The sequence below is a fragment of the Entelurus aequoreus genome, linkage group LG09, assembly GCF_033978785.1.
Source record: "Entelurus aequoreus isolate RoL-2023_Sb linkage group LG09, RoL_Eaeq_v1.1, whole genome shotgun sequence".
Lineage (NCBI taxonomy): Eukaryota > Metazoa > Chordata > Actinopteri > Syngnathiformes > Syngnathidae > Entelurus > Entelurus aequoreus.
Window position 1 is genome coordinate 79540630 of NC_084739.1, and position 23961 is coordinate 79564590.

The 23961-nt window shown below is 43.1% G+C and overlaps 1 long non-coding RNA gene across 1 annotated transcript in view; it reads right to left on the reverse strand.

Moving 5' to 3' along the window:
- Nucleotides 1-321: 321 nt before the first annotated feature.
- LOC133657786 (uncharacterized) overlaps nt 322-23961 on the reverse strand; it is a 313085-nt gene continuing 289445 nt past the window's right edge. Inside the window, exons 4-5 of the long non-coding RNA XR_009827363.1 lie at nt 633-773; nt 322-564 (exon numbers count right to left, since the gene is read on the reverse strand). This is a non-coding gene — a long non-coding RNA (uncharacterized LOC133657786). The remainder of the gene's footprint in view (nt 565-632; nt 774-23961) is intronic.

A 23961-nucleotide genomic window follows, 5' to 3' on the forward strand; every position in this document is an offset into this window, starting at 1 on the left:
GGACTTCACGGTGTATCGTGCATCCCTAGCTACAACATAGTACTTTGTATGTGACTTGCAAGTTGGCAAAGCACCACAGCAACACACACTTGCAGGCGCCAAACACTAATAAAAAAAAATGTAACAAAAGCAAACAGTTAGCAGTTTTGTGAATATTTACAACATTGAGACAGTCGTCACTGTTTCAGTGGCCGCGACAACTTCCTCCTCCTCCTCCTCCGTCTGAGAACTCAGCGAAATGTGCTTCATAAATAAATGTGCCTTGCCCCGTGGGCGAGCGGCAAAGACGGCGTCCCCGCGTTCGCCTAATTGTGTCACTCACTCATCCTCCGCTAAACAGCCTTTCCAGGTCACGGCCCAGCCTCCTCCCCGCACAAAAGCAGACAAAACAAGGGGAGGCCGACGGTGACTCCTGACACCCGACTTGGTGGAACAAGTAGAGAGTCGAGCAATTAATGGCGCCTGGCGATGCATTTTTCATCGCCTCTACAAGAGCCGAGGTGTAATGTGGGCGGTGTTTGGATCGGGGCCCCGCTAAGGCGGCATGAAAGATGCATGGCACCGCTGGAGAGGTATAAAGAATTTAGAGATATAAAGGATATATGACAAATAAATCAAGATGCAAATCTCACCGGGCGCCACTGGGACTTCTCCAATGAAAACGGTGTGAATAATTGAAGAGCACCGAGGAAACATTTCATCAATGAGAAGAGTGCTGCCGGAAAATTCTTCTTTTCTTTTAAAGCTCTCTCGGGGGGGAGCGGAGAAGTCCTCTGTGAGATAGACACAAAGATCGTTCTCGGAACAAATGGTTGCAGCAAAGCTTTTTGCACAAATCAGCTGGTCTACCAGAGGAACAGACAACATGGAGTCACCGTGTCACCATAAACAGTATTAATGATCAAAAATAAAAAACTCCCGACGTTTAGTATTACCGTTTTTAGAGATGTCCGATAATGGCTTTTTTGCCGATATCCGATATTCCGATATTGTCCAACTCTTAAGTACCGATTCCGATATCAACAGATACCGATATATACAGTCGTGGAATGAACACATTATTATGTTGTGATGCCGCGCTGGATGCATTAAACAATGTAACAAGGTTTTCCAAAATAAATCAACTCAAGTTATGGAAAAAAATGCCAACATGGCACTGCCATATTTATTATTGAAGTCACAAAGTGCATTATTTTTTTTTAACATGCCTCAAAACAGCAGCTTGGAATTTGGGACATGCTCTCCCTGAGAGAGCATGAGGAGGTAGCAGGGGCGTGCATATTGTAGCGTCCCGGAAGAGTTAGTGCTGCAAGGGGTTCTGGGTATTTGTTCTGTTGTGTTTATGTTGTGTTACGGTGCGGATGTTCTCCCGAAATGTGTTTGTCATTCTTGTTTGGTGTGGGTTCACAGCGTGGCGCATATTTGTAACAGTGTTAAAGTTGTTTATACGTCCACCCTCAGTGTGACCTGTATGGCTGTTGACCAAGTATGGCTTGCATTCACTCGTGTGTGTGAAAAGCCGTAGATATTATGTGATTGGGCCGGCACGCAAAGGCAGTGCCTTTAAGGTTTATTGGCGCTCTGTACTTCTCCCTACGTCCGTGTACCACTCCGTAAAGCGGCATTTTAAAAAGTCATACATTTTACTTTATCAAACAGATACCGATAATTTCCGATATTACATTTTAAAGCATTTATCGGCCAATAATGTCCGATATTATTGGACATCTCTAACCGTTTTATATGAAAATTAGCAAAAAAAACGCGACTGATAACTGCACTTTGATAACTTGAATGACTGGTGCCAACTCATTAGCTTAAATGCTAACATGAAAACAAGAGGCGTTAACATCTTTACCAATTAAGAAACGACATACCCCAATCTAAACTTACATAAACACTGAGTAACTGAGACATCTCCAGGTTGGGGAGGAGACCCTGTCCCGAGTGGAGGAGTTCAAGTACCTCGGAGTCTTGTTCACGATGCGGCTTCTTCAGTAATGCGGACGCTGTATCGATCCGTTGTGGTGAAGAAGGAGCTGAGCCGGAAGGCAAAGCTCTCCATTTACCGGTCGATCTACGTTCCCATCCTCACCTATGGTCATGAGCTTTGGGTTATGACCGAAAGGACAAGATCACGGGTATAAGCGACCGAAATGAGTTTCCTCCGCCGGGTGGCGGGGCTCTCCCTTAGAGATAGGGTGAGAAGCTCTGCCATCCGGGAGGAGCTCAAAGTAAAGCCGCTGCTCCTCCACATGGAGAGGAGCCAGATGAGGTGATGCCACCCGAACGCCTCCCTAGGGAGGTGTTTCGGGCACGTCCGACCGGTAGGAGACCACGGGGAAGACCCAGGACACGGTGGAGAGACTATGTCTCCCGGCTGGCCTGGGAACGCCTCGGGATCCCCCGGGAAGAGCTGAACGAAGTGGCTGGGGAGAGAGAAGTCTGGGCTTCTCTGCTTAGGCTGCTGCCCCCGCGACCCGACCTCGGATAAGCGGAAAAAGACGGATGGATGGATGGCACTTTTCATTTAAATAAATCTTAAAGTGCTACAGTGCAAACCAATATTAAAAACAATAAAAGCTTTGACAACAAAACAGAAACAAAACATGCAAAATAGTGGCTTTTCTAACAGTGTCTATTTATATCAGCTATTTAAAAAAAATAACTTGGTCAAAAGATTAAATTTAATGTATAAAAACTTTGTAAGCACATTCAACAATACCGTGATAATGACAATAATTGTGATCATTTTAGTCATAATAACCGTGATATGCAATGTTCATGTGGTTCCATCTGTAGATGTGTCCATAGGTGGATTAATGACCGGGCCTACCGGGCCCAGGCCCAGGGGGCCAGAGGCCCCAAGGGGCCAGGCCAACTTGGCCCCGCGGCCGCGACCCAAGCAAAACTACTTTTGCAAAAATAATAATCTTAAGCCCCAAGGGGCCAGGCCAACTTGGCCCCGCGGCCATGATCCATAGAGGGTAAGAGGCCCCAAGGGGCCAGGTCAACTTGGCCCCGCGGCCGCGACCCACAGAGGGCCAGAGGCCCCAAGGGGCCAGGCCAACATGGCCCCGCGGCCATGATCCATAGACGGTCAGAGGCCCCAAGGGGCCAGGCCAACTTGGCCCCGCGGCCACGATCCATAGAGGGTCAGAGGCCCCAGGGGGCCAGGTCAACTTGGCCCCGCGGCCACGATCCATAGACGGTCAGAGGCCCCAAGGGGCCAGGCCAACTTGGCCCCGCGGCCACGACCCACAGAAGGCCAGAGGCCCCAAAGGGCCAGGCCAACTTGGCCCCGCGGCCGCGAGCCACAGAAGGCCAGAGGCCCCAAGGGGCCAGGTCAACTTGGCCCCGCGGCCACGATCCATAGAGGGTAAGAGGCCCCAAGGGGCCAGGTCAACTTGGCCCCGCGGCCGCGACCCACAGAGGGCCTGAGGTCCTAAGGGGTCAGGCCAACTTGGCCCCGCGGCCATGATCCATAGAGGGCCAGAGGCCCCGAGGGGTCAGGCCAACTTGGCCCCGATCCATAGAGGGTCAGAGGCCCCAAGGGGCCAGGCCAACTTGGCCCCGCGGCCACGACCCACAGAGGCCCCAAGGGGCCAGGCAAAATTGGCCCCGCGGCCATGATCCACAGAGGGCCAGAGGCTCTCAATCATTATTATCAAAGCTAATTCTCAAATTGGATGGATCACACAACCTCACTCACATATTCTTTATCAATTATTAAAGGTTGTTTCTGAATTTTGATCACAGAACTTAATGCAAATATTCTTGATTGATTGACAAAGCTCATTCTCAAATTTTGATTACACAACCTTACTCTGACAAATTATCATTATCAAAAAGCTCTATCTCGAATTTGGATCACAGAATCTCACTCAAGTATTCTTAGCTGTGCCCCTCCCCCATCAAGTCTTTCATAAACCGGTCTGTTCTTTTAGAATCTCCTCATTTGGTATTTTGAACTCGTGAGAGACTGCTCAAAATTTGGTTTCCTTTCCCTCAGTTCAGACTCAGAGATAATTTGAAATCATTCAACAAGAAGTTTAACGCGCGCACACACACACACACACACACACACACTTGAGTTGAGCATTACTTGGAAATTCTTATATTTTCCATTTTGCTGTTATTATCAGCATCTTCCCATTTTGTCCTTTTCTTTCGAGAAAGTTTACAGTCTGACATTTGTCACTGCTGTCAGTTAATAACTTTTTGGTCTTTGACCCATTTTGTCATTTTCTCGATTCGATCGTCACTGACCACTCTCTCCTGTCTGGCAGACATCGTTGCTGCCATCATAGCTAGCAAGCTGCCTGCAGCGGGTCATCCCTATGTTCCCCGTCCCTATGTTACCCGGGTCCTATGTTCCCCTCTACCGGGGAACTAAGGACCCTTTTTAAAAAAAAGGGTTCTATGTTCCCCGCTGCGGGGAACGTACAACACTTTTTCCAGAAAAGGGTTCTATGTTCCCCGCTGCTTCCAATGCGCGACTAAGTAAGACGCACGCAGACACGCATGACAGAGACGCGTTTAAGTTGTCGAAGGAAGGAAGTTCGCGTTTGAGTTGCTCTATCTGCTGCCGCACGCCCTGTGACAGGTTAGGTTTAGGGATGGTTTTGGTCAGGGCACAATTTCGCCAAAAAAGTGCTCCACAACGCCCTGTGACAGGTTAGGTTTAGGGATAGTTTTGGTCAGGGCACAATTTCGCCAAAAAAAAGTGCTCCACAACGCCCTGTGACAGGTTAGGTTTAGGGATGGTTTTGGTCAGGGCACAATTTCGCCAAAAAAGTGCTCCACAACGCCCTGTGACAGGTTAGGTTTAGGGATAGTTTTGGTCAGGGCACAATTTCGCCAAAAAAAAGTGCTCCACAACGCCCTGTGACAGGTTAGGTTTAGGGATGGTTTTGGTCAGGGCACAATTTCGCAATTTCGCCAGATACAATGCAGGGAACATAGGACCCTTTTTTAGAAAAAGGGTCCTAAGTTCCCCGGTCGCATACAAAGACCCAGGAACAACCGGGGAACATAGGACCCGGGGAACATAGGACCCGGGGAACATAGGCACGCTCCCGCCTGCAGATAGCAACATTTTGGTGTCCTTTGGGAAAATATTTAGAAAGAAGACAAAAGTACACACAGTTGTACAACTATTATCTTTATGATCTTTTTTTTGTTAGTTTCTCTGTTACTGTGTGTGGCCAATTAAGCGACTTTTGGGCATACCTGGCTGGTGACATTTAGCGACTTTCTGGTTGATGTTAAGATTAATAATAGCAACAGTTCTCTTCATCTTAATGCAATTTATTGTGTCTGTCTCTCCACATTTTGCCATTAGGTACTTTGAGCTCTTGTTGGTCAGTCACTCTAAGGTACATTGTTGCTGCCATCATAGCTAGCAAGCTGCCTGCAGATAGCGACATTTTGGTGTCCTTTGAGAAATATTAAGAAAGAAGACAAAAGTACAAGACATTGTACGATTACTATCTTTTTAAAATTATTTGTTTCACTGTGTGATTGACCGACTTTGCCGCTAGATTTCGCGTCTTTTGGCCATACCTGGCTAGCGACTAAAAACATCATTTAGCGACTTTTTGGTTGTGAAGATAAGTGGTAAAAGCAGATCTTCCTGTTGGTCTTCCCACATTTTGCCATTTGGTACTTTGCACTCTTCTTGGTCACTCCAAGGCATTTGTCCCTGCCTTCAGCTAGTCACTTGGCTCTTTTGGAATATATTTCACTGTAATTGGCTCTCTCTCTCTCTTTCTCCTCAGTACAAATCAGCCTGTTCCCTTGCCATTCATCACTGACCACTCTGCTCTCCTGTCTGTCAGACATTATTGCTGCTTGCAGATAGCTTGGGGTCCTTAGAGAAAATATCAGAAGAGAAAAGTACACAATTATCTTAATTATCTTTTTTATTCAGTCAGTCCTTCAGTGAGTCCCAGTGTGTTGGCGATTAAGCAACGTTGGCATTCAATTAGCGACTTTTGGCCATACATGGCTGGCGACTCAAAAAACTAGAAAAAAAGTACAAAAAGTTGTACAATTAATATCTTTATTATCCTTAATTCCCCTGAATCCTAGAGTGTGTTGCAATTAAGCAACTTTGCTGCTAGGTTTAGCGACTCTTGTTTTGGGCATACCTGGCTAGCGACTACAAACATTATTCAGCAACTTTTTGGCTGTTAAGATTAACGTTAATAAATTAAATCCTAATACAATTTATTGTGTTGGTCTCGCCATCTTGCTATTAGGTACTTTGAATTCTTGTTGGTCTCTGCTAAGGTATCTGGCTGTTGTCTTTGCCTTCAGTTAGTCACTTGGCTCTGGAATATATTTAACTGTACTTGGCTCTCTCTTTCTCCTCAGTACAAATCAGTCTGTTCCCTTGCCATTTAGACATTTTCTTGATTGGATCATCACTGACCACTCTGCTCTCCTGCTGTCTATCAGACATTGTTGCTCCCATCATAGCTAGCAAGCTGCCTTGGTGTCCTTTGTGAAAATATTTAGATAGAAGACTAAAGTGCACAAAGGTGTACAATTATTATCTTTTCAAAATATTTGTTTCACTGTCAGTGTGATTGACCGACTTTGCCGCTAGATTTCGCGTCTTTTGGCCATACCTGGCTAGCGACTGAAAACATCATTTAGCAACTTTTTGGTTGTGAAGATAAGAGGTAAAAGCAGATCTGCCTGTTGGTCTTTCCACATTTTGCCATTTGGTACTTTGCACTCTTGTTGGTCACTCCAAGGCATTTGTCCCTGCCTTCAGCTAGTCACTTGGCTCTTTTGGAATATATTTCACTGTAATTGGCTCTCTCTCTCTTTCTCCTCAGTACAAATCAGTCTGTTCCCTTGCCATTTAGACATTTTCTTGATTCGATCATCACTGACCACTCTGCTCTCCTGCTGTCTATCAGACGAATCAGTTGATTCTCTGCTCTCAATTGTCTATGCTAGTAAGCTGTTATTCTCTGCTTTGGAGTGTTGATGCTGGGTTGCTAGTTTTCTAAATCACCTCACACACTTGAAGGAAGCAGCACCGATCATAAACACACAAACAAACTCACACACACACACACACACACACACACACACACATAGTTGGTTTATCTGTTGTGATAGGCAAAGAGCCAATGTGCAAAGAAAGAAGGGAAATATGGATCATAAACGTTTAAGTGGAGGAGCTAGAAAAAAAATTCAGCAAGAAAAGAAAAAAAAGGAATCAGTTTTACTTGAGAGTGTTCCAAATATCTCCAGCTTCTTCAGTACAAAGACATCTGCTGAAAGCAATTCTATAAATGCTACTGCAAATTCAGCTAAGGTTAGCAATGCACCTGAGCTAGCATGTAGCTCCCAAGATCCTGAGACCACTACAAGTGTAGACACTGAACCAAATGCTTCTGATGCTTATGATTCAACCAATTCAGCAGTAGCCAGTTGCTCGGATGAATGTGAGGTCACTGCACCTCTGGACAGCATAGAAAATGAGCTGAATCTTTCTTCAACACCATCTACAGTGACAACTCTACCTAGTGATCCCGCTAAATGGGCTGAGACCCTCACTGAGTCAATGAAGGAAGTTCTTATTCAAAGAGGTGCAAAATCATTTCACAACCGTCACAGCCATTATCCAGCTTCTGTGAGGAACAGTGGGCTAGGAGGCAAAACCCGATGCCTAAACAATGAACATTTTACTTCACACTTGCCCAATGGACAACGAGTACAAAGAGAGTGGCTGATGTACTCTCCCTCTACTGGTAATGTTTACTGCTTTGCATGCAAACTGTTTTCCCCAAAAACGCATTCTTTTGTGACAGGCTATTGTGATTGGAAACACTCAGAAAGATTTGGTGAACATGAGCGAAGTGCTGAGCACATAACCTGCATGCAAGCAGTCTTGAACCGCGCCAAAGGTGCCACAGTTGATGCAGACCTGTTCAAACAGTTTCAGGCAGAGAGCAGCTATTGGAGGCAGGTGTTACAAAGAGTTGTTGCAGTCATTAAATTCCTTGCAGAAAGGGGCCTTGCATTTAGGGGTAAAAATGAATCGTTAGGGTCTCCTCTCAATGGGAACTACCTTGGTATTCTGGAGGTCCTGGCTGAATTTGATCCCTTTCTAAAGGATCACATCAGAAAGTTTGGGCAGATGGGTCGAGGTAATACCTCATATCTGTCCTCCACCATTTGTGAGGAATTCATTGAATTGATGGGTGCAAAAACCAAACAGGCTATAGCAGATGAACTGCAAGCAAGCAAATACTACTCTATCATTGTGGATTCAACCCCAGATTTATCTCATGTGGACCAATTGACATTCATATTCCGTTTTGTTAGCAAGGAGGGCAGTGTTGTTGAACGCTTTGTGGGTTTTGAGCCCATTACTAGCCATACAGGTGAAAGTTTGGCTAACTGTGTCATGTCTGTGTTGGAAAATCTAGGGTTAGAGCTGTCAAATTGCAGGGGGCAGGCTTATGATAATGCCAGCAACATGTCAGGGAGGTATAATGGGTTGCAGGCTCACTTAAAGAAAAGCAACCCATTAATACACTATATTCCATGTGCAGCTCACTCTTTGAATTTGGTGGGAGTCAACAGCATTGACAGATGTGGAAATGAAGTCTCTAAGTATTTTGACTTGATTCAGTCTATTTACAACTTCACAACTGCATCCACACACCGATGGGACAGGGTATTTGGCAATTCCAACATAGATCTCACACTTAAAGCTTTATCCAACACGCGTTGGAGTTGCCGTGCAGAATCTACCAAAGCACTGTGGCAGAACTACAGTAAAATAAAAGCAGCACTACAGGTTATTTCCACTGATGACACAGAGAAACGAGACACACGAACTGAAGCTGACAGTCTAGTGCGGAAGCTGGATTCACTTGAGATGGCCTTCATGGCAGGCTTTTGGGACACTGTTCTGTCCAGATTTCAGGCCACAAGTCTGCAACTTCAAAAAGCAGACATGGACCTTGGTACAGCAGTTAGATTGCTGGAATCTCTGCGCACCTTTGTTCTCTCCCAAAGAGATCTATTTGATCATTTTGAGCAGAAAGCCTTAAACATGTTGGGTGGCACCCCATCTTACAGGGCTGAACGGACGAGGAAACGTAAAAAGTTTGCTGATGAATCAGCATCCCCAGATGTTGTGCTTGAGGGAAGGCAACTGTTTCAAATAGAGACATTTATTGCCTCTATTGATCAACTGAGTTCAAGCCTTAATCACCGTCTGGAGGCCTACAAACATCTGAACAATTTGTTCAGTGTCCTTTTCTCTTTGGATACAGAGTCCAATGCTTCAGTCCTTCACAAGGCCAAGATTCTCACTGAATCATACCCATCTGACCTCAATGAAAGTCTTGGACAGGAGCTTATACAGTTCAAATCTTTTATACAGCTCAACAACACTGATGAGGAGAGGACCCCTTCAGGACTGCTCAAAACAATAATACATTTTGGACTACAGCCTACGTTTCCTAATACATACATTGCGCTACAGATTTTTCTCACTCTACCGGTCAGTAACTGTGAGGGAGAACGCTCATTCTCTCTTTTGTCAAGAGTAAAAAATGAGCTGCGCACAAGAATGACTCAGAAAAGATTAAATGCGTTATCTCTAATGGCAATTGAGAGTGAGCTGACAAGAGAGTTGGACTTCAATGATGTGGTGGATGATTTTGCAAAATTGAAAGCACGAAAGAAACCCCTTGCTTAAAGGTGCACTGTGTAAGATTTTTAGGTTATTTCCAGAATTCACCCATTCACTAATGTTAGGCTACCTGTTTTCATGAATACTTACCACCACCATAAAATTCTAAGTATCCATTATGACTTGGAGAATTGCACTTTTGCCATTTCTGGGAAGTGTCACCTGGATTGTGAAGATAGGATTGACTTTAGGCAGAAGCTTGGTGCTTTCTCTGGCAAACTGAACCTCAAGCTTCATTCTCTGCAGCTTTGCATTCTTGTGCAGACTTTCATCCACAAGGAACTTTTCAACTTCCCCACTATCGTGAAGGGGCCATCAAAAGATTTCAGTGTGTCCAGCATGTCTAGTCTCTTACTCTCCTTTCTTTGAGCCATCTCTTGTTTCTCATCTGCCCTACTCTCGAATTTTGCCTTCATGAATTTACTCCAGTTGAGTTCAACCTCCCTTTTTGCTTGTGCTGCTGCCTTGAAACCTCTGAAGCTCCTGGCTCTTCTGTAAAATTATTGACCTATTGACTGCGTTCAGTGTGCCCAACTTCTTCAGTTTGTAGTCCACCTTGCCACATTGTCTCTCCATCCCAATGTTGTGCACAGGGGTGCCATCAATGTTACTAGCCTGTTCACTGACAGGGTCCATTGGGAAGGTCTCCTCATCCATCCTCTGCCTGGCCAGGACAGTCTTCAGATGGGGCAGCATGAGATCTGTCAGCTGCTTCACTTCATCCAAGTATTCGGCAGCCACGTCTGACACTGAGTTCAGGACATGTCCAGTGCCTGTCCAGCCACTATAGCATTCTTGGAAATGGGCTATCTTGACCTGCATGCAGCCCTTGTACCATGAACTGGCCTACACCTTTCTTTGTGGTGCTCTCCGATGCATGTTATCATTTTACCTTTCTCCTTCTCCTCAAGCTTAACCACAAATAGATACAGACTTTGAGCCTCAATTTGCTGCACAGCTGCCGTTATGCCAATGTGTTTTCCTAAGATATTATTCTATTTTTAATGATAGAAGGGAGGAAAAGGGGGCAAAAATCATGTCCGATTTAGTTTTTTGGGTGGGTTGGGGGGTTTATTTCATGATAGCTACCAACTTCCAATACATAATATCTCTCAAATGACCCAATGCACCATCACTGAAGTGGGCGTAATCATTTTCAAAAATGTTTATTTTTAGGCCATTTATCCCCTCCCCCTGTGTCTGTGTGAAACCTGTGCTTGTCAGTGTCTGTGTGGTATACCTAATAGTGTGTGTGCAGTATGTGCACTCTTCTGTACAGTACAGTGTGCATGTCTGTTCACAGTATACAGTATTTCTTGCATAGTGCGTGCGTGTGTGTGCGCCCACACGCGCGGGGGGTTGAGGGGCCAAGACCATGTCAGGCCCAGGGGGCCAAAATTTCTTAATCCGCCCCTGGATGTGTCCAACAGTACCTTTGCTTCGGATTAACATTGTTGTGACAGTAACGTCCATCAGACCCTAAAGCAGGGGTCCCCAAACTTTTTGACTCCGGGGCCGCATTGGGGTAAAACAATTTGGCTGGGGGCCGCGCTATATATATATATATACAGTAATACACTACCGTTCAAAAGTTTGGGGTCACCCAAACAATTATGTGGAATAGCCTTCATTTCTAAGAACAAGAATAGACTGTCACGTTTCAGATGAAAGTTCTCTTTTTCTGGCCATTTTGAGAGTTTAATTGACCCCACAAATGTGATGCTCCAGAAACTCAATCTGCTCAAAGGAAGGTCAGTTTTGTAGCTTCTTTAACGAGCTAAACTGTTTTCAGATGTGTGAACATGATTGCACAATGGTTTTCTAATCATCAATTAGCCTTCTGAGCCAATGAGCAAACACATTGTACCATTAGAACACTGGAGTGATAGTTGCTGGAAATGGGCCTCTATACACCTATGTAGATATTGCACCAAAAAGCAGACATTTGCAGCTAGAATAGTCATTTACCACATTAGCAATGTATAGAGTGTATTTCTTTCAAGTTAAGACTAGTTTAAAGTTATCTTCATTGAAAAATAAGGACATTTCAATGTGACCCCAAACTTTTGAACGGTAGTGTATATATATATATATATATTATATGTAAATGTGTGTGTGTGTATATATGTATATGTAAATGTGTATATATGTGTGTGTATATATGTATGTCTATGTATATGTATATGTATACAGTATGTGTATATGTGTATATATGTATATATATATATATATATGTATATATGTGTATATATGTATATATATATATGTATATGTCTGTATATGTGTATATATGTATACGTGTCTATATGTGTGTGTATATATATATATATACATATACAAAAAAAAATATATATATATATATATATATGTATTCATACATATATATTCCTCGCGCACTAATTGACTTAAAGAGCGCACTTGCTGCATGTCACGTTATCGATAGTAAAATGCATTTTTAGACAATATGATTTGCCTGAGTGGTTAGGAGACGGTAGAAAATGGACTAGTAAGGACAAATTTAAAAAATTAAAAAATAACTAAAAATAAAAAATAATATTTTTTTTATTTTTTTAAACTTGGGACTTCCCGCGGGCTGGATTTTGGACGCTGGGGGGGCCGTATCCGGCCCGCGGGCCGTAGTTTGGGGACACCTGCCCTAAAGTGTGCTTTTTGAGTGATGATTTATGGTACCAATGTGAGCCGCAAGGCTGGTGTCAAAAGGAAATGAATGATTCAACAAGTTACTTTACCAAACTAAGCTGTCGCTGGACAAGCAAGTTCATGGAGGGCCGGATGATGGATGGGGGGGAGGGGGGCACGGTCTGGAGTTTGGGTCCTCGTCTCCATGGTAAACCGGGGGGGGGGGGTTGCCAAGCACAACTGTCTTGGCAACAGCGTCGCCAGGGATACGGGGCTCCCCGTAGATGAGGCTCATTGATTAGAGTTGGAGCTCACCCCAGAGTCCTTGGAATGATTAAACACAGCGGGGTTGTTTTGAAGAGCAGAGGAGGGAGAACGAGGGCCCGGGGAATTGTGGGAAGGACTCTGAGGTCATATTCATTAAGAGGAGGTTGGAGGTCCTGTTCCGAGTCCAAAACTGCATTTCTGTTCCCTTTGTGACTTCATCAGGGAGATGACTACTGGATAACCTTCATGGGAGAGGAAGTGTCCTCTTAGTTTAGCAAAGTCGACCTCCACGATGATTTCATCCGACTCAAAACCAAAACTTTTGAACAACCGCCAACTTACTTTGTAATGGGTCTATGTGGTTTATGGTTTAATGAGTATACTGCCATAAAGCAGGGCTACATTCAGGGCCGGAACTAGGACTTGACAAATACAGAGGTCAAAAATTGGTGGTCCAAGTGGAGCTTTGAAAGGTCTGAAATCATGGGTATCCATGCCAGCACCATATGAATCAGGGGTGTCATAACTACAGCCTGTGGGCCGAGTGCGACCCGTCAGCGTCTTCAATTTGGCCCGTGAGACGTCATGAGTTCAATAAAACGTTGCACCTTGAAATGCTTTCGAATTAATTTGAACAAGGCAGCCACTGAATGCCACATATTTTCTGCTATCATGTGGACAATGTGAGTAAATCAGATCAATCACTCTTAAATGTACTTTGAAAACAATAGCACATTATTTACTTATGACAAAATTCAAACAACCTTTCCTAGTCATGGTGCAAAAATAATACAATGCAACTAACATAAAGGTCAACACACGTGGTCACACGTAACACAACCTGCTCACTGAACTTTGCGGATATTATGAAAAACTTCCAGCCACTATAAAAAAAAACACCCATTTAAAACCATTAGACTGCGTAAACTGTAAGGCACTCTCTCCACACTTATCCATGTCTGGCGCATTTTAACTGCTTGATATTTCTGATTGATTACAAAACTTTAAGAAGGTTGTCTCGGAAGTAAACAAGGTAGGAGTCAAACTTTCACACTCTCTTAATATCCAATTATATTAAGTATACATCCATTATATCAATACAACATGTAAACACGCACACTCACACATTTATAAAAAAAAAAAAAGTTTTTTACACACATATTTATATATATATATTAGTGAAATAAATAATGATACAGAAATGACATTGAGCATTATTACACTACAAATGGAGCAATACAAATACCAATAGAAATAGCACTATTGATAATGAATAATACCAATGATTTACATCTATTATCAACAATACAGTTGTTCAAATGCAACAATACATATAGGTAATGATAACTAGAGATACAAAAGAATGCAGAAAAATGGAGGGGAAGAAAGAGAAGCAACCTATATTAACCTTGTAGATTGTTATAGTAACAATAGGTTAAGCTTTGTCAGTGTGCCATGTGTTATACCCAGTTTACCCTAGGGCAACAACGTTAATATATGTTTGATGAAACATGATTATGTGCATGAGTGTATGTATGTATATGTACTTGTATATGTATGTTTGTACAGTGAATGTATATCCTGGAGCATTCAAAGTTCCTTTCACTGGAACTAAGGGGCCAAGCCCAACTCCTGAAAAACCAACCCCACACCATAATTCCTCCTCCACCAAATTTCACACTCGGCACAATGCAGACCGAAATGTAGCGTTCTCCTGGCAACCTCCAAACCCAGACTGGTCCATCAGATTGCCAGATGGAAAAGCGTGATTCATCAGTCCAGAGAAGGTGTCTCCACTGCTCTAGAGTCCAGTGGTGACGTGCTTTACACCACTGCATCCCACGCTTTGCATTGGACTTGGTGATGTATGGCTTAGATGCAGCTGCTCGGCCATGGAAACCCATTCTATGAAGCTCTCTGCGTACTGTACGTGGGCTAATTGGAAGGTCACATGAAGTTTGGAGCTCTGTAGCAACTGACTGTGCAGAAAGTCTTTGCACTATGCACTTCAGCATCCGCTGACCTCTCTCTGTCAGTTTACGTGGCCTACCACTTGGTGGCTGAGTTGCTGTTGTTCCCAAACTCTTCACTGTTCTTATAATAAAGTTGACTTTGGAATATTTAGTAGGGAGGAAATTTCACGACTGGATTTGTTGCCCAGGTGGCATCCTATGACAGTTCCACGCTGGAAATCACTGAGAGCGGCCCATTCTTTCACAAATGTTTGTAGAAACAGTCTCCATGCCTGAGTACTTGGCCAAGTATTTAGGACACCTGATTCTCATCATTTGGATGGGTGGCCAAATACTTTTGGCAATATAATGTATATAAATATATATACAAATTGTTACTTTACGAGCAGTCAGTTTTCAGCACCCGGTCCAATTTTTTTTAATCTCGATTCGGCCCCCAAGTCAAAAAGTTTGGATACCCCAGATATTAATAATATTACCATGAATTGAACATTGAACACAATGAATTTTCATTCATTCATTTTCTACCGCTTATTCCCTTCGGGGTCGCGGGGGGCGCTGGAGCCTATCTCAGCTACAATCGGGCGGAAGGCGGGGTACACCCTGGACAAGTCGCCACCTCATCGCAGGGCCAACACAGATAGACAGACAACATTCACACTCACATTCACACACTAGGGCCAATTTGCAGAACAAAAACAAAAGCTTTCACTGAGGTCCAACTATCACGTGTTGTGTTATCTAACATCTTTGACAATCAGCATGATTTTGTGACAATCCACTTTTTCTTTACCGTATGTTTCGGACTATAAGTCGCAGTTTTTTTCATAGTTTGGCCGGGGGTGCGACTTATACTCAGGAGCGACTTATGTGTGAAATTATTAACACATTACCGTAAAATATCAAATAATATTATGTATGTCATTGACGTAAGAGACTAGACGTATAAGATTTCATGGGATTTAGCGATTAGGAGTGACAGATTGTTTGGTAAACGTATAGCATGTTCTATATGTTATAGTTATTTGAATGACTCTTACCATAATATGTTACGTTAACATACCAGGCACCTTCTCAGTTGGTTATTTATGCCTCATATAACGTACACTTATTCAGCCTGTTGTTCACTATTCTTTATTTATTTTAAATTGCCTTTCAAATGTCTATTCTTGGTGTTGGCTTTTATCAAATACATTTCCCCAAAAAATGCGACTTATACTCTAGTGCGACTTATATATGTTTTTTTTCTTCTTTATTATGCATTTTCGGCCGATGCGACTTATACTCCGGAGCGACTTATACTCCGAAAAATACGGTAATTAATATGCTGAAGTTGATCCTTTTAAACAATTGGAACATCATTAAAACATACATTATAAAACAATTGTAACTACGACAGGGATTTGAACCCGAGACCTTCTGCCTTGCAAAACAAGCACTAATGATGCGAGCCACGGAGCCACCCGAAGTCTAAGGGGGAAATCTGTCCTCATATTTTTGTCACTGACCGAGCACCACAGGGTCAGGAATATGTTTTGGGTAAAATTGGATATGAAGCGCCTCGTCATTCAATAATTGACACTTTAATGGGCTTCTTCACGCGAAACTAGCCGATACTAATCAGTGGCCGATCGATCTGAGTATCTACTATTAATTATAGATTTAGAGGGAAAAGGTGGTTAGAGTTAGGTCATATTGTTTTTAAAACATTTATGAATTTGAACATTTCTTTCAAGTCACCCAAAACATGTCAGTTTTTCAAAACAACACAGTTGTTGATGTTGTCTGTGTTATTATTTAATACGCTAACAAGCAAGGAGAGTTGTGCTGTAGTGTGAAAGTGACGAGCTCAAAAAAGAAGAGCAGGGGAACTTCCTCTCTTTGGCAAGTGAGTCGCAGCGTGTGAGGCGAGGGTGGAGGCGGAGGACGTTTCTGGGGTGTCGGGTAGACGGGGTCGAGAGCCAGCGCTGGGGGACGGGGGTCTTTGTGACTTTTGTTGGCTGTCGCGACGCCCCTGATGGCCTGTGGACACACGCCACACAGCTTTGTCTGCGCTTGGATGGCGGCCATGAGTCGGGCGTGCGGGTTGTCAGCAGAGGTGGGTAATAACGCGTTACTTTTACTCCTTTTAGATTGATCTAAGTAACTTTCTTGGACTCTTTGTACTTGTTAAAGTAGTTTTAATTAATCATACTTTTTACTTTTACTTTGTTACATTGAGTTTCATTCCGACAAGTACATTTACTTACATCATTGGTGCCAAAACTATGGCCAGCGTTTACAATCTGGCCCGCGGCACGTCCCAAGTTAAAATACTAAAGTGTTTTTTTGTTGTTTTTGTTTTTATCTGTCCTGTCCAGCCACTCAAGCAAATCATATTGTTGATGTAGATGATCATATCTGCTGAAAAGAGAAGTGTCGGATACTTCTCTTGTTGCCTTATTTGTATTTGACTTTATTAAATGTTTGAATAGATCTACTGTTTGGTGCAGCCAGACCATATAAATACATACATAATTATACATATATTATGTACATATATACATACAATATGTATAAAAACATGTATACACACACACACACATATATATATATATATATATATATATATATATATATATATATATATATATATATATATATATATATATATATATATATATATATATATATATATATATATATATCTCCATCCATCCATCCATTTTCTACCTCTTATTCCCTTCGGGGTCGCGGGGGGCGATGGAGCCTATCTCAGCTACAATCGGGCGGAAGGCGGGGTACACCCTGGAAAAGTCGCCACCTCATCACAGGTATATATATATATATATATATATATATATATATATATATATATATATATATATATATATATATATATATATATATATATATATATATATATATATATATACAGAGTACAGGCCAAAAGTTTGGACACACCTTCTCATTTTAAGGTGTTTTCTTTATTTTCATGTAACACAGTGGTGAACATGCCCTTTCCCAACTACTTTGGCACGTGTTGCAGCCATGAAATTCTAAGTTAATTATTATTTGCAAAAATAAATAAATAAAGTTTATGAGTTTGAACATCAAATATGTTGTCTTTGTAGTGCATTCAATTGAATATGGGTTGAAAATGATTTGCAAATTATTGTATTCCGTTTGTATTTACATCTAACACAATTTCCCAACTCATATGGAAACAGGGTTTGTACAAAACTCCACATGTGTTCATTCATAGCTTTGATGCCTTCAGTGACAATCTACAATGTAAATAGTCATGAAAATACAGAAAACGCATTGAATGAGAAGGTGTGTCCAAACTTTTGGCCTGTACTGTATGTATATATATATATATTATTTATATTTTTAAGTTTGCCTTCCGGAAGATAGGTATTTTCCGGAAGGCAAACTTAAAAATATAAATCAATCTATCGATATATCACGCCTTAAACTTAAAATAGGTATCGATCCAAGATCGTTTTAAAAGGGAATCAATGGATTAAATGTATCGATACTAGTAAAAGGAAAACATTGGATTTCGTAAAGGCAGACCTTACATTTAGTTCAGCACTTTTAAAAATAAGAACATTAAACGTTAGTGTGGAAAGGGATTGTGATCAGCGCGCTTGCAGGAGTAAAGGTCACCGCCTCTGTCCATGGTGCTGAAATCAGAGCGCCATCAGACGGGGGCGTGGCATGTACTGACGGCGAGACACAGCTGCCACAGGTGGTACGTGTTAAGCTAATCATCTGTTGTCTTTAACAGTGAGCAGCCGGGTGCAGGAGAAGGAGGAAGTTTGGAGAGAGACTAGAAAGTCCTGAAAGAGAGTATATTATTTGATGGTTGTGTTGAAAAACATTAAACCTGTTGGATACTTTGACGTACATCAGTGGAACCGCAAGACAGCGACTTCTACAGTTAGGTCTATTTTTCCCGCCTGTAACGTCATCAAAACAAAAGAATCGCTACAGTGGCTGAGAAAGGTCACAACAAACGCAAAGGCCACAAGACAATATCATTAATCACAACACAACAACTTTTAGTTGCAACACGATTGCAAAAGCCACAACAAATACAAACGACACAACACAATAATATAAAGCCAAACACAACTTTAAGCCACAAAGGACTCAACCGCCACGCCCGAAGTGACAGCGGAGCAAGTTACGCGACGCACCAACTTGCGGAACACAAGATGAAGCAACAACACAACGACTAACAGCCAAGGAGAAGACATTTCATGACAAAGAAATAAATACAAATGATGGATGAAGGAGGTTATGAAGCGAGGGACCAACATCATCAACAGGTATGATGGAGCAAACATGTTCCCGCACACCTGTGTCACTGTCCTTCATTCACGACGTCAGGGCAGAGAACAGATACTGTATGACATCGATGGCTAGCAGACATCGACAGAACTTTATTTGGCAGGTAAATCTACTCTTAAAATGTTGAATGAAACTTGCTTAAATGTTGAAAATGTGAGCAGAAAATGTTTCCTCTTGTTAATTCAAACTAAAGTGTTGCTTGCACTTTATTCAAATAAGATGTAAATGCATTAATCTAGTAATTTCGCCACACCTTGTGTGTGTGTGTGACAATCATTGGTACTTTAACTTCTTATGTCCCTATCATGTCAGAGGAGTACTTTTGCCATAATAGGTCTCCTTTAAAGGCCTACTGAAATGAGATTGTCTTATTTAAACGGGGATAGCAGATCCATTCTATGTGTCATACTTGATCATTTTGCGATATTGCCATATTTTTGCTGAAAGGATTTAGTATAGAACATCGACGATAAAGTTCGCAACTTTTGGTCGCTGATAAAAAAAGCTTTGCCTGTAGCGGAAGTAGCGTGACGTCACAGGTTGAAGAGCTCCTCACATCTGCACATTGTTTACACCAGCAGCGAGAGCGATTCGGACCGAGAAAGCGACGATTACCCCATTAATTTCAGCGAGGATGAAAGATTTGTGGATGAGGAAAGTGACAGTGAAAGATTAGAGTGCAGTGCAGGACGCCAGGGTGTATCTTTTTTTCGCTCAGACCGTAACTTAGGTACAAGGGCTCATTGGATTCCACACTTTCTCCTTTTTCTATTGTGGATCACGGATTTGTATTTTAAACCACCTCGGATACTATATCCTTTTGAAAATGACAGTCGAGAACGCAAAATGGACATTCACAGTGACTTTTATCTCCACGACAATACATTGGTGAAGCACTTTAGCTTCGGAGCTAACGTGATAGCATCGGGCTTAACTGCGGATAGAAACGGAAGAAATAAGCCCATGACTGGAAGGATAGACAGAAGATCAACAATACTAATTACTTCTACTATCAGGAGACACCGAACCAAACCCTGGACATGTAACCACACAGTTAATGCTGTGCCGCCTGGCGAAGCTTAACAATGCTGTTGCTAACGACGCCATTGAAGCTAATTTAGCTACGGGACCTCGACAGAGCTATGCTAAAAACATTAGCTCTCCACCTACGCCAGCCCTCCTCTGCTCATCAACACCCGTGCTCACCTGCGTTCCAGCGATCGACGGTGCGACGAAGGACTTCACCCGATCATCAGTGCGGTCGGCGGCTAGCGTCGGATAGCGCGTCTGCTATCCAACTCAAAGTCCTCCTGGTTGTGTTGCTGTAGCCAGCCACTAATACACCGATCCCACCTACAGCTTTCTTCTTTGCAGTCTCCATTGTTCATTAAACACATTGCAAAAGATTCACCAACACAGATGTCCAGAATACTGTGGAATTATGTGGTGAAAACAGACGACGTAAGCTGGCCACCGTGCTATTCCAAAATGTCTGCTTCAACCCTTGACGTCACGCGCAAACGTCATCATACCGAGACGTTTTCAGCCGGATATTTCGCGGGAAATTTAAAATTGCCCTTTATAAGTTAACCCGGCCGTATTGGCATGTGTTGCAATGTTAAGATTTCATCATTGATATATAAACTATCAGACTGCGTGGTCGCTAGTAGTGGCTTTCAGTAGGCCTTTAAGTTTGATTGATGAAATGTGACCTCCAGAAGCACCTTTTTTTTCTGTACGTGGAACCTCGTTGGACAACTCTGAGTATAGATTGTCAGCGTGCACCATACCATGTCGTGATGGGAATACGTGGAAGAACTTTGGGTGAACCCGGTTCACCTGGAGATCAGGAATGTGTAGCGCGTCCACCCCCTCCACCAGCGCATCTTTTAACCCTCAACTATGTCGGGATCTCGGAGGAACAGAGAATCCGTTGACAGCAGGCGCTCCCTCCAAAGACATGCTTCTAATGCCCCCCCACCCCCGTACAGGAGACCCCCCTCAAAGGGCCCCCACAGCCGAACCCGTCTATCCGCTGCAATCAAAGACGGCTTCATTATCTGCTGACTAATTTGCCCCCGAGATGACTCGCAGGTAATGGTGCAGGTTTGTGCCGCTACGGAGACTGGAAGACCCCGACAAAGGGCCCTCTCAGGGGCTCGGCTCCTCCCTCCCTCCACCCTTCCTCCCTTCTCCAATCTGCATGGAGGGAGAAAGTGTGGAGTCCCCTCAGCAGGAAGGGAGCCAGCGTTGGGACAACGTTTGAATGCCCCGACCGGGACACACCGTCGTGCCTCTCCAATTAAATTATCCACTTGACAAAGGCGAGGCCTGAGGAACTGACACTTCCATTGAGAGTGTGTCAGCAGCTTTGTGGGCAGCGACAATTTCCATCTCTGCAAAAATAGATTTGCTCCCGAGGGGAGCAACAATGGCAGGGCAATCCTTCTAACGCGTTTTTTTTTTTTTTTTAGGGGATGGAAATAGGGATGAGAGCTGGGGATTTGGACGATTTACTTACAGCGGCCGAGGGAACCGTCGCTCAGAAGCGATAATAGATCTGACAAAGTGGGAAGTTATTTACACGGGCTCCGAGTTGGGATCACACAGGACACTGGAGGACATGGCAGGAAAATAATCAAAAAGAGTCCAGCTATTTAGCAGAGGAAAGCCCTGGTGAGATGACAGAGTCGGGTGCTTCTGGTTGCAGCTCCGCTTAGAGCATACTTGCCAACCCTCACAATTTTTCCGGGAGAGTCCCGAATTTCAGTGCCCCTCCCGAAAATCTACCGAATTTCTCCTGATTTTAACCCGGACAACAATATTAAGGGCGTGCCGTGATGTCACTGCCTTTAGCGTCCTCTACAACCTGTCGACGTGTCTGCTTTTTCACCTTTCAAACAGCGTGCCGGCCCAGTCACATGTTGTATGCGGCTTCTGCATACACACGAAAGTGACTGCAAGACATACTTGATCAACAGCCATACAGGTCACACTGAGGGTGGACGTATAAACAACTTTAACACTGTTACAAATATGCGCCACACTGTGAACCCACACCAAACAAGAATGACAAACACACTTCGGGAGAACATCCGCACCGTAACACAACATAAACACAACAGAACAAATACCCAGAATCCCTCGCATCCCTAACTCTTCCGGGCTACAAAGTACACCCCCCCCCCAACCCCGAACACCTCAACCCCGCCCCAATCTCCCGAATTCGAAGGTCTCAAGGTTGGCAAGTATGTTAGAGAGGACTCGGTGAATTCTCGGGCCCCATTTACACTGCACACCAAATCTCAAGTGACACAGATCGGGTATTTTTTTGCCGGTTTTAACGCTCCAAAGTGCTTCAAATCTGGTCTTTTGGCATCAGATCCAGGCAATGTTCCCTCTAAGGTGCGCGCCTGCGCAATTGCGCACTGCTCAAGCGTCCTCTGCGTACAGCAAATATATGCCGCGCACCAAATCAAATCCATCTGAACTCTAAACAATATAAACACATTTATTCTGTGTAATTTTGCAATGCAACTCTGAGTGACAGTGACAACAAGCGGTCCTAACGGTGTTCGTCAACACCGTTCAATTGAACACCGTTCAATTATTGTAACGTCTATCAAGATGCTTCGAGGACAGGAATTATATCGATCACTTTATTGAGCAAAACTGTTTATATTCGGACATAACCACACCAAAAACATGAGTAAAAAACTTCTATCTCAAAAAACTAGTCATTTTCTGCCGTACAAACCAGGCCAAAAGCAACTTGTCATCTGTCACCAACACGCATACCACTAAACCACTGGTGCGTTTATGGCCACACAAAAAGTCGGACAACACAAACACCACACAAAGTTACACTATGACTCCTCAGTCATTTGTGTGCTTATTCTACTGTCATTTATTATTAATGTTAATGTATTGATATTAATCATGGAATGCTGTTACTAGAGAAAGTTACAGGAATGCACACTTCATCCTATGCTTACATTTCATTGTGCAACATGAGGATGTTTAAGGGGAACTAAATGTGATCTCTGAAAGGGGTACACATGATTTCCAAAGCAGGACCCCCACCCAGACATATTGTACAATACTAATCCATAGCTTATGAAAAACAAGATTTCTTTTATTTTCATTACAAGTGGGCCAAATCACTAATATTACAAAATAATCTCATGAAAATGACTCCTCACATTTGAGTGTTATTATAAAAGATTGGTTTGAGACAGGTGTGCTGCTGGTATTGCCATGTGTGATGTTGCTCACATGTGCTCCACTGAATGCTCAGGGAGTTTTTGTGTTGCTCAGAGACATGAACAATTAGAGGGAACATTGGATCCAGGCCACATAAAGAGGTTGTCCGAATCCGTTTGGAATCTGATCTTTTCAAATGTGCCTTCAGTCCAAACGGAATTGCCATTGAGCTTTGGGCGAGCTACGTTATCCGTGTGCGCGGGAAAAGAAGCGACCCGTCAGCGGAAGTGGAAACGTCCTCACAACATCCGATTTCGATGAGCAAAGTATATTTTCAGCGGGCAAATTTTCGGTGCATCACTAGCGGTGTTGGGACTAACGCGTTACAAAGTAACGAGTAGTCTAACGCATTATTTTTTTATATTCAGTAACTCAGTTACCGTTACTACATGATTATTTTTTATATAGTATCTGCAAGGAACTGAGAAGATCTGAGTGTGTTTTATTGGAGAGTTGCAGTGTCGTCCTTCTGAATCTTCCTGTCATAAGGAAGAGAAGAGGCGCGCCGCGCGCTGTGTGTGGGGCTGTGTTTACTAACAAGACATCATGGCGGAGCCGAAGCCGAGTTTCTTAACATGGGGATATTCTCACTACTTTTCTTTTGTCGAGCACAAAGAAAATAACATTTTAGTTAAATGTAAGTTGTGTCTTGGATCAAAGATCCCATCTACTGCCCAAAACAGCAATTTAAATCTGCTGAAACAGCTACAAAAGCAACATGCTTCGACGAAGCTCGTAAAGAGAGACACA